This window comes from Numida meleagris, chromosome 5 (genome assembly GCF_002078875.1).
Source record: "Numida meleagris isolate 19003 breed g44 Domestic line chromosome 5, NumMel1.0, whole genome shotgun sequence".
Classification (NCBI taxonomy): Eukaryota; Metazoa; Chordata; class Aves; order Galliformes; family Numididae; genus Numida; species Numida meleagris.
Genome location: NC_034413.1, coordinates 2,904,361 through 2,914,120, shown reverse-complemented (window position 1 = coordinate 2,914,120; position 9,760 = coordinate 2,904,361). Strand labels below are relative to the sequence as shown.

The 9,760-nt window shown below is 39.9% G+C and overlaps 1 long non-coding RNA gene across 3 annotated transcripts in view; it reads left to right on the top strand.

Annotated features, from left to right (window-relative positions):
* The window catches only part of LOC110399399, a 35,502-nt gene that overhangs the window by 22,277 nt on the left and 3,465 nt on the right, over positions 1–9,760 (top strand). For all 3 annotated transcript variants that reach the window (XR_002439159.1, XR_002439158.1, XR_002439157.1), the window contains 2 exons: positions 8,536–9,091; positions 9,595–9,705. This is a non-coding gene — a long non-coding RNA (uncharacterized LOC110399399). The remainder of the gene's footprint in view (positions 1–8,535; positions 9,092–9,594; positions 9,706–9,760) is intronic.

Here is a 9,760-nt window from a genome sequence, read left to right as displayed (position 1 = left end):
CATTCTGTAGGCTTCACGCTTTCCAGAGCTGGAACTGCAGGAGGAGGAGGAAGAAATAGAGATAATTCATCAGGAAGAGAATAAAGGGTATTTTGCACTTGGAATTGAATTGAGATGAGGAATCAGTGAGGCAGTGTGAGCACAGTTTGTTCCAGATGACAGCAGAGGAGCCTGGGCAGGGGCCAGGCCATCTGATGGCGGTGACAAACCTGGTGGGGCTGGAGAAATGCTGGGCTGCTTGTTGGGGCTTCAGCTCTGTGCATCAGTGGGAAACGCTCCCTGGAAAGTCTCTTGGAGTGAGCTGGGAGCTGGTTGTGAACATCGTAGTGGAAGGGTTATGTTTTTCTTTGAATGCACGGGTTGAAATATATTCATGGACTGGAACATGACTTTTGGGGAGGTAAAGTGGAACATATGGAGGGGATGTGGACTGAAAGGTGTGAAACACAAACTCGGCGAGGCAACTGCATTTATGGATCGTGGTAAATAGTGGCAGCGATGGGCTTATGGGCAGAGGAGAAGGGACCACATGGCAGGCAGACTTCAGTCAGGCTGGGGAGGGGCAAAAGAGCCATCATTTCACCCAAAAGTCTGAGGAGGAGTTACAGAGGTTTCCAGGTTGCCTAACTCAAACCCAACAATGCTTTGGGCTGCAGAAGAGTCTTGCAAAGAGGAGCAGAGCAGTGGGGCTGGCAGCTGCTTGCAGATTATTGGCTTTGGTTTTCTTTACAACTTTTGGCAGCAGACATGAAACTTTGAGAGTGGTCATTGCTGCTGTGATGGCTGATAGACAGAGAAGTCTCTTCAGAATTAATTCTCTGTGTTCTAACGTATTCCAGCCTCCTCCTTAGGATGCAGTTGAAGGGGTTCATTTTTATATTTTTCCCAATAAAATAAATGTCAGCCCCTTTCCAAGAATTTTTATGCCACAGGTGTCCACCTTTCTCTACACAGAGATTTATTCATTTCTCTGTGGTTATGGATTGCTGAAGTTTTAGATCAAGAAGAGTGGAAAAAGTATATATAATGTTAATCTAGTTTACTTCTTTGTATAAGAAGTATTTAATGCCTACTTTTTTTGTAAGAACAAATTTGATTTTCTTCACAAGAACTCCAAAAATGTTCATTTGCACTTGCTTCCCTTTCAAAATCTTTGACGAACTTACCACTTAATAACCTAGTGAATGCAGCATGAGAGGTGAAAACGTAAATGTTGCACGTTGAAGGTGTTTTCTGGTAAATGCATACTACAATACCACAAAACACGGTGCTGCCAATGAAAAAAGCGAGGCCGAGAGACGGGAACGCAGCTCGAGTGCTGAGGCCGAGCTTTGTCTGGGCTGGTGTTGACGTGGCTCTTTTCCTCTGCTCAGACAGTCGCTGTCACGGGGAGCTGGCGGGGGTCCGTGTGCTCTGAAAAGAGAAATTTGTTTTGTTTTGGCATTAGGAGGCCGCTCTCATGTGACACCGCTTTGGCTCAGCGCCTCTCGGCTGCATTTGGTCACTGTCGCGGTCGTGCTTTGTTCCAGAGCTGTTGTAACACTGCGGTCATCTGCTGAGACCCAGGAAATCCCATTTCTCTGCTTTGGCCGCCATTTTGCCCAAGCTGTTGCAAATTTTTTTTTTTTTTACCCTAATCAGGTCAATGGGAGTTTTGTTACAAACTTAAGCGGGGTCAGGCTTCATTGTTTGGCCTTCACCCGGCAGCCGCTATCAGAGCCAGAATGTTAGGGAAGGCCATGTGGGTCGGTGTGGCGATGGTCTGCCAAATCAAGGCTCCTTGTTACTGCACACACAGATAATATTTAGTGTGAATGTCAGCTTCATTACAGATGCAGAACTAAATGCTTGGCCTTTGAATTTAATGGGAGTTTTGCCATTGATATCAAGCAAGCCAAATTTTCTTCCAGAAAATGTTGATAATATATCTGTGAGACATCTGTGGTTGAAAGAATTATGGAAATGGCTTGTTTTCCAAAAGCAGAGTAACCCCTCCTGTGGGGTCAGACCTGCTTACGGTTTCCAGAGGCAAGCAGAAGAGTAAATGTTAGATAATGAGTGATCTCTTGATCCTGTATTTCTGTTTGCCTCTGTTGAAGAAAGCAAATACAATTTTACATGTTGATTAAGAGAAATAACTGCTTTATTACTTTTCCTATGTTCTCGTTATCTGTTGCTCCTACTGTGATAGTTTCACATCTTTTACTTCACCTTAACTTTGCAAGTTTCCAGAAGGATAACTTAAGCTCTTTCCTTTGGTAGTACTGAAGCAGACTGCAGCTTTTGGAACCATTTTGCAGTGCGGTAGGAAGGACAGTATGGTCGTGGCAATGAAATCCAGTATCTATTATCATAGTAATTACTTCAATTAAATGTTTTAGAACCTCTGAAACAAGAGGTGAATTTAGGATCTCTGCCCACTCTATGTGCATAAAAGGCAGTACCTTGTTTTAGAGATCAGAAAAACATTGCATGGACTAAACTATTGCTTACTTTTGAGAATTACACACACTCAGTGAACTACTGAATATCTAGGTTCACCTAACTGTTATTTCTACACTCTTTTCTGTTACTTTCAGATGTGTCCTTTATTGAATAAATTGTGAAGAAATCTTATACAAGCAAGACAACAGTCCTAGCCCTGGTGGTGCATGATGGCTGGTGGGGATCTGCTCCAGTCCACCTGTATGTGGTGGGAATTGTCCATGGGGTATTGTGCTGCACACAATCTCTAGTTGTAAAGCCATACTCACTGACATCTGCATGTGAGTGGGGAATACAGTGACCAGATCATGTTCTAATTTGAGATAAAACTGAATCAGATACTCATCCTTCAGCCTCCCCTAATGTGTGAGTTCAGCACTGCCTCCTTTCTGCTTCGGTTTGGAAACTTGGGCCAAATTTTAATTGTGCTTGCAGAGGCTGAGCAGAGAGTGCCCTGAATGGGGGATAAGAGTCTGAAAGAGGAGGAATAGCTGAGTAACAGGTTGAAAATTGACTTTTTTCTCCTACGTATCTTATTATTCAGTGTGTTCAAAGCACAGCAGACTGTGTGGAGCCTCTGTTTCCGTTTGAACTAAATACAAAATGATAGTGTTGTTTGTGGTGGTAAAGGAAAAAAGAAAATCTCTGAATCAGGATGAGAGATTTAGATATCAGTGCTTTAATATTCCCCCTATTCTCATCAGGAATAGAGAGGAACTGAAGCCTGTGGCACTGTATAGCTGACTCTCTCGTGCTTTCTGTCCATTGAAAGTGTTCTTCCCATGCATACACCGTTGGCTTTAGAGAATTTATGTGGGGGAATTTGTCACTAGGTGGCAGAATTAGACTGTATTAGTACTACCGTTTTTTACGATTTGTCTGCTTGGCTTCTTTATAGTCCATAAATATCTCTTTGACTATATCAAGCATTCAAAAATATCTCGATTTTAAAATAATTTCTAATAAACACAGCTCTTTCAAAGGAGCAATTTAGTGAAATAGCAGGTATAGCCTGTCGGGTGTATGTTTGTAGAAGCGTGATTGATGTTTCACTTTGAATTTGTGATTACGCTGCTCTTTGCTCCTGCATTTTGGAAGTGTTTTAGTGCTCAGATTTGTAGATGACCTCTCTATATTGTTCTTCTTTGGTATTTTCTGAAGATGTATAAGATTCAGCGGTTGCTTTAACTTCATGTACAGAGGTATTCGTACACACAAACGCCCCTTCATGTCTCTGACTGCCATTTTTCGTGTAGAAAAAAAGCTAATACATAGGAAAGTTGAGGTTACTTACAAATTTGTCTTTTCCATTTTAAAATTTGTACCAGTATGACCTCTGGCGTAAGAATGTCTTCTGCTTTGTTAGCTGAGCCCTTCCATGAGGGACATGAGCAGAAGTGAACATGCCTTGCTCTGTCTGGGGTGGTGGCAATGGTAGTATGCATGTTCTGGTTTTAATCTGTGACTTCGCTTCTTTTGAGAAAAATCACTGTGTTCCAACATAGGTTTGACAGATGCGTCAGTGTGGGAGCGGTGCTGCAGAACTTGAGGGCATGTGATTTGGAAGGAAAATGCTTATGTTTTGAAAACTTTGTAGAAATATTTCTGATGCCTTGCTATGTGCTGAAACGTTTGGGATATTTGAATGTTCGCGTGAGATGTTCTCTTCTGCTTTAGAGGATGTCTGTGTAGTAGGTGGCTGTGAACCAAGAACGTCCTACAGAGTTTGATTTAAGGTCACTAAAGGAGCTTACACTTACTGTTGTGTTATCTCTGTGTTCATTACTAGTAAATAGTACAGATTTTTCTTTATAAGAACATTCTTAACTCAAGGATTCCTTAAACAGATTTTAAAAATAGGAAGGCTCAAAGAATGTAATATGTTTTCTGAGCAGATGTGATGGAAATCACGTCATTTTTCTTGAATACTCAGATTAGCTAATATGGACTATAATTATTATGAAGATTATAGTAGTCTCTGAAAGGCTCTCTAGCATAATTTTAAAGGTGAAAAATATAACGGTACTTGATTTTGTTTCTGCTCCTCCCTTCCCTTCTATTTTTTTTTGTAATCTTTTTGTTATATTGGAAGCTCGAGGGTTGTGGGTGCAAAGGAAGCTCTGAACTTTTCATGCAGCTATCTTAAGTGTTTTGGAAGAGGAAGGTAATTATGATAGCAGAAATGTTTCTGTCAATGAAAGATATAGACACGCATGCCCTTTCCTGGGTCTTTGTTATAAAGCATTTCTGTCGCTTTTCAGGTGTTTAAGACACTGGCCCATGAAAACCTTGCCTCGAACACGTACTTACAAAGTGTTAAAAATGCAGTTGAAGAAGTGCTCAGTGGGAAGATACCAGCTACAGAGCAGTGTTAAACAAATAGAAGCAAGAGTAACTCCTGCAACTGGCAGATGTTCAGCTATCAGGAGCATAATGTTAAATTCATTAGTGAAGGAAATAATAAATAGTTTTCTTTTTTAATTAACGCTCTGAGGCTTGAGTGATGTCTGGTTGGAATCAGGCAACTCGTTTTCAAGTTTTCCAGAAGTTCTCATTCTAATTCTGCGTATTGTCAAGAAACTAGAGCTTGCTTAAAAAAATTATTTACTTTCAAAGTATTACAGCACAAGATGTACCCCTTGTCCAGATCATAACAAGCAACATCTAACCCCTGGCATCGCGTAAGCAACAGATTATAAATTCTTGCTCATGGCTGAGCTGGAATAATGGTAGAGAAGCCACTGCACTACTAGGTAAATAGTTGCAGAGATTAATTACTCTAGTTCAAACATACACCTTGTTTCTGGTGCATAGTTCATTAGCTTCTGTCTCTAGCCTATGCATCTAACTGTGCCTTTGTCTTCTGCATTGAAGAACTGAGATCTCATCATGAGTAGAGTCATGGAAGGATAGAATCGTTTGAGTTGGAAGGGAACTTTGAAGGCCATCTGGTCCAACTCCCCTGCCATAAACAGGGACATCTACAGCTCTTATTTGGTCTCTGTTTAGATTCTTTCTAACCACATTCAAATTTCTTGGCAGCACAAAGCAGAAATCTTTTTAAGTAGTTTTGCTGTAGGTTGGTTGCATTGGAGGTTGCACCATACAGGTTGATAGCAACCCTCTGCTTGGTCTAACTTCCAGAAAGTCTTCGTACTAACATGTCACTTTCCACTAATATACACCTATATACTGCCTATATACATGTGTTTGTATGTGTTTTTGGTGTGTATACATATACATGTATATTCATATACATGTGTATATATATGTATGTGTAAGAACTAAATAGCACAGGAAGAATAATTCCAGCCTGAAATAATTTGTTGCTCCAACTGTTGGATTTCTTTCTTTCTGATTGACATTCAAAATATTTGAACTCTGTTTTTTAAAATATTGTCTGCATATTATACACAATAAAACAATAGGTTTCTAGTTTATATTCACCTGGAAAGAGGTTCAGTAAATCAGAAACGCAACTGTTCTGTTTGAAGGAAGTTTTCTCTCCCTCTTTGGTAAAGTACAAGAGAATTCTGTTTAAATGAAGCATGCAATTTTAATCAGTTGTACCCTAAAAAAAAAAAAAGACAAACAGCTGCTGCTTGTTAATTACTGAATGTCTTCACCAATGGACTCATCATTTCTTCGCTGCTTTCAGTGCAGCCTTAAATTCTGTAAATAAAGGTGCTATTGCCATGCAGTATGACTACGTGTGCGTTTGCAACAAAGCAGCTCAGATAACACATGGAGAATATATTTCAGAAGACAATTACGTGACCTTCACCCTCAGAGATTCATTGTTTTCATCTAATGATCACGTTTCCTGTGAAAGGTCAGATTTTATGAAACCAAGAGAAAAGCATATTTAATATCCCTAGCTGAAAGCAGAATTTCTTGTTAGTGATTATACCAAGCTGTGAAGATTTCCTACTCTGCAAAAAGCTTTTCCTGTAGAACTGTGGGCCCACATGGGTTGGAAGGAACCTCCAGGCTGCCCAGCCCAGCCTTCTGCTCAGAGCACATCCAGGTGGAGCAGGTTGTTCAACGTTGTCCCCTTGAGCTCTGAAGCTCTCTGAGGATGGAGATGCCACAGATCACTCCCTCTGCCTGCAAGAAGCGCAGGTTCCATCTGCTCCAGCCCCTGACCATCTTGGAGGACCTCTACAGGGCTCACTGCAGCATGTCAGGTTACTTCTTGTAATTAATTTCTTCTTTTCTTAGCCCTGATGTCTTTAATCGATGGTTTTGTATCCATCCCTAACTTTGGATTTTTAAAAGAATTGCCTCTATGAATCCCCACTGGTGGCTCTGGGAAGTAGGCGGCTCCCTGGGTGACCTTTATAAGGAAGCTCATCAGAGATGCTTTCAAGGAAAATATTAGACGAAAGCCATTTTTAAGCTCAGATGCTTTAGTATGAATATGAAAATCACTATAGCGAGAAGAAGTAGGTAGTGATCATTGCACCTGGTTGTCCAGTTAGGCTAGATCAGTGATTTGTGACTGTAAAATGTAATTTGTTTGGTTCAGCTTGTTCATCTACTAACTTGGTATGTTACTGGCCACCTTCCATATTAGAAATCAAGAAGGAAAAGGAATGTAAGTGTTCTGTACCTGTAGTTTGTCTAACCCTGTCTTCACCTTCAAATCTTTTGTTTGTGTCCCATTCAATCCGTGCATGCCTTTTCTATCTTGAGCCTTTTCTCCCTTTTTTTTTTCTCCATAGATCTTCATCTCATCGTATTTATTTCCCATAGGTTGTCTGTTACTTCCATTGACAGCTCCTCTTTTGGGCTGGGACACTGTCCTGCTGCCCCTTTCTGACCACTGAGGGCTGTCCAGGAACACTCCCTTGGCCTCCGATGGAGATGTCTAAACATGAATCATGGAATCATAGAATTAGCTAGGCTGGAAAAGACCTACAAGATCATCCAGTCCAACCATCCACCTACCACCAATAACCCCACTAAACCATGTCTCTCAACACAACATCTAAACGTTTCTTGAACACCTCCAGGGACGGTGACTCCACCACCTCCCTGGGCAGCCCATTCCAGCGCCTGACCACTCTTTCAGAAAAGTAGTATTTCCTAATGTCCAGCCTAAAAATAGAATGAAATAGAAGAGCTCAGGAGGGTTGGTGCTTAAAGTTTAAAAAAACAAAACAAACAAAAAAAAAAACCAAAAAACCCCATGGTTTATGCTTGTGACATATTTTCAGGAGAAGCAGAACACAGTCAAATATAATGCTTCAATTCAACTGGACAAAATTTTGAGTTGTCTTCTTTCCCTCCTTTTCTTTCATGCTTCTCTCCTTTGTCTTCCTCCCTTCAGCACCTCCTTTTCTCTTCCTCCCCATTGCAAGTAATTTTAGCACTAAGCAGTAACTCCGTGTTCAGTTGCTGCGTTCTTATCTTTCGCTTTGCCCTTGCCTCTAGGTTTGTTCTTCAGGTTTTGGATTTGCAGCTGTTTCTTGAGACTTTTATTGTCTTTATTTCTCTGCTTCGAGCAAGGAGAGGCACTTGTGGGCCTCTCCAGGTGACTCTGGGACTGTGCCAGCGTTGGGTATTTACCTGAAAGGTACCTGAAAGGTACTTGCTTTGGGTTGCCTAGCTAGAAAACACTGATAAATATAAAATGAAAAATCCAAACGTAAGGTCTGGTTTAGTTCAGTAAGGAGAAGTTACAACTAATTGCCAATTTAAACGATGCAAACATTTGATCATGTGTTGTGTTTTTAGAGCGTATTTTAAGAGATGCTGAAGCCATTTCAAAGTCACTGAAGAAGACTATGTGTGAAGTATTTTCTCATACTTGTAGTATAAATTCTTAGCACAAATTTGAATGCTCTATGAAATGAAGGATTGCTGACTGATCACTGTGATGTAGGTCCTGTTGTTTGGGTAAGCAAGCTGGAAACCACAAAATATTAGAATATTGTACTGGGAAATATGAAGACTGACATGCTACCGGTGGGAGGTTAATGCTATGCTACTGAAATGAGTTTGTCCAACAGTTTTTTGGAAAAATGATTTGTTCTGTGTTTTCCACAGGAGAACCAATGAATAGAGAACAACTCTTTCAGCTGTTGGTGTGAACGATGTGCTAGCAATCTGTAAAGCTTTCCGCAGAGGACTGGGAAATGCTCCGGTCTAGGGAAGCAGATAAGTGTTAAATAGTTCGTGTTAATTTATGTTATTTGCATTATAATTAACGTTACAGTTTTAATATTTATATAATATTCTGTATATGTTCTTTACATTAAAATTGCCATGACAGTGTTACAATGCTATAAATGACATGCTATTGTGCTCTTTCAAATTTCATTTATCAGTACGTTCTGAGAGGCTGTATATTCTTTTATGTCTTTAGCTGCTATCTGCAAATGTATCTGAAACACACTGAAACCATTTTCTCTCACGCCACTGACAAAAATTAACAGATGAGCATTTTAAATCTCTATATAATAGGTTTTCTCTGCTAATATTTTCCTGTTAATTTTCTTTTTTATCTAGGTTGTTTTTTTTTTTTTTTTGAAGGCACGTGAAGGTAGACATCCTGATAAAGTGGGTTTTACTCCTCTGGTGGCTGTTCCTCAGGAAGGACACAGTAAGTGCTACTGCCTTTTGTTACCCAGTGGGATTTAATTTCCACTATTTTGCCATTGTACTTAGATTAAAAAATATAGATGAATGTATAGTGGGAAAAATATACACTCTATAACATCTAATATAGCTATTTGATCATTATTTGTTACATTTATAACAGTCTTTTTACTTTTAATAAGAAATCCCTAAAGGACATGGCTTTTAAATGTCCTAAAAAGTTATCAATGCATGATGAATGTGCACATCCACAATATTTTTTCAATATCTGTTCTACTGAAAAAGTCGTATAAAAAGAGGGGTTTTTTTAAATGAGTTTTATCATCAGCTTGTGAAAACACTGAAGGAAAAGCAAACAGATGTCCATCAGAAGAATGGAAGTGGAAAGGTATAGTGTATTTATAATACCTGTACGATGCATAGAGACTATACAACACATAAACGTTGCCATAAATATGTAGAATTACATCAACATCTGTATTAAAATATGTATTTATGTCACTTCAGGTCTTCTAATTCCCTGCAACCCTGGTGGAGCTGCCTGAACTCACAATGAAGGGGGATAGCATTGACTTACAGGCTGTCGGGAGAGGATGGTGATTTCCAGGCAGACAAGAGGTAACGAGCAGATGAGGAATTAAAACATACATCAGAAAATTGTGTGCTGGTGCTT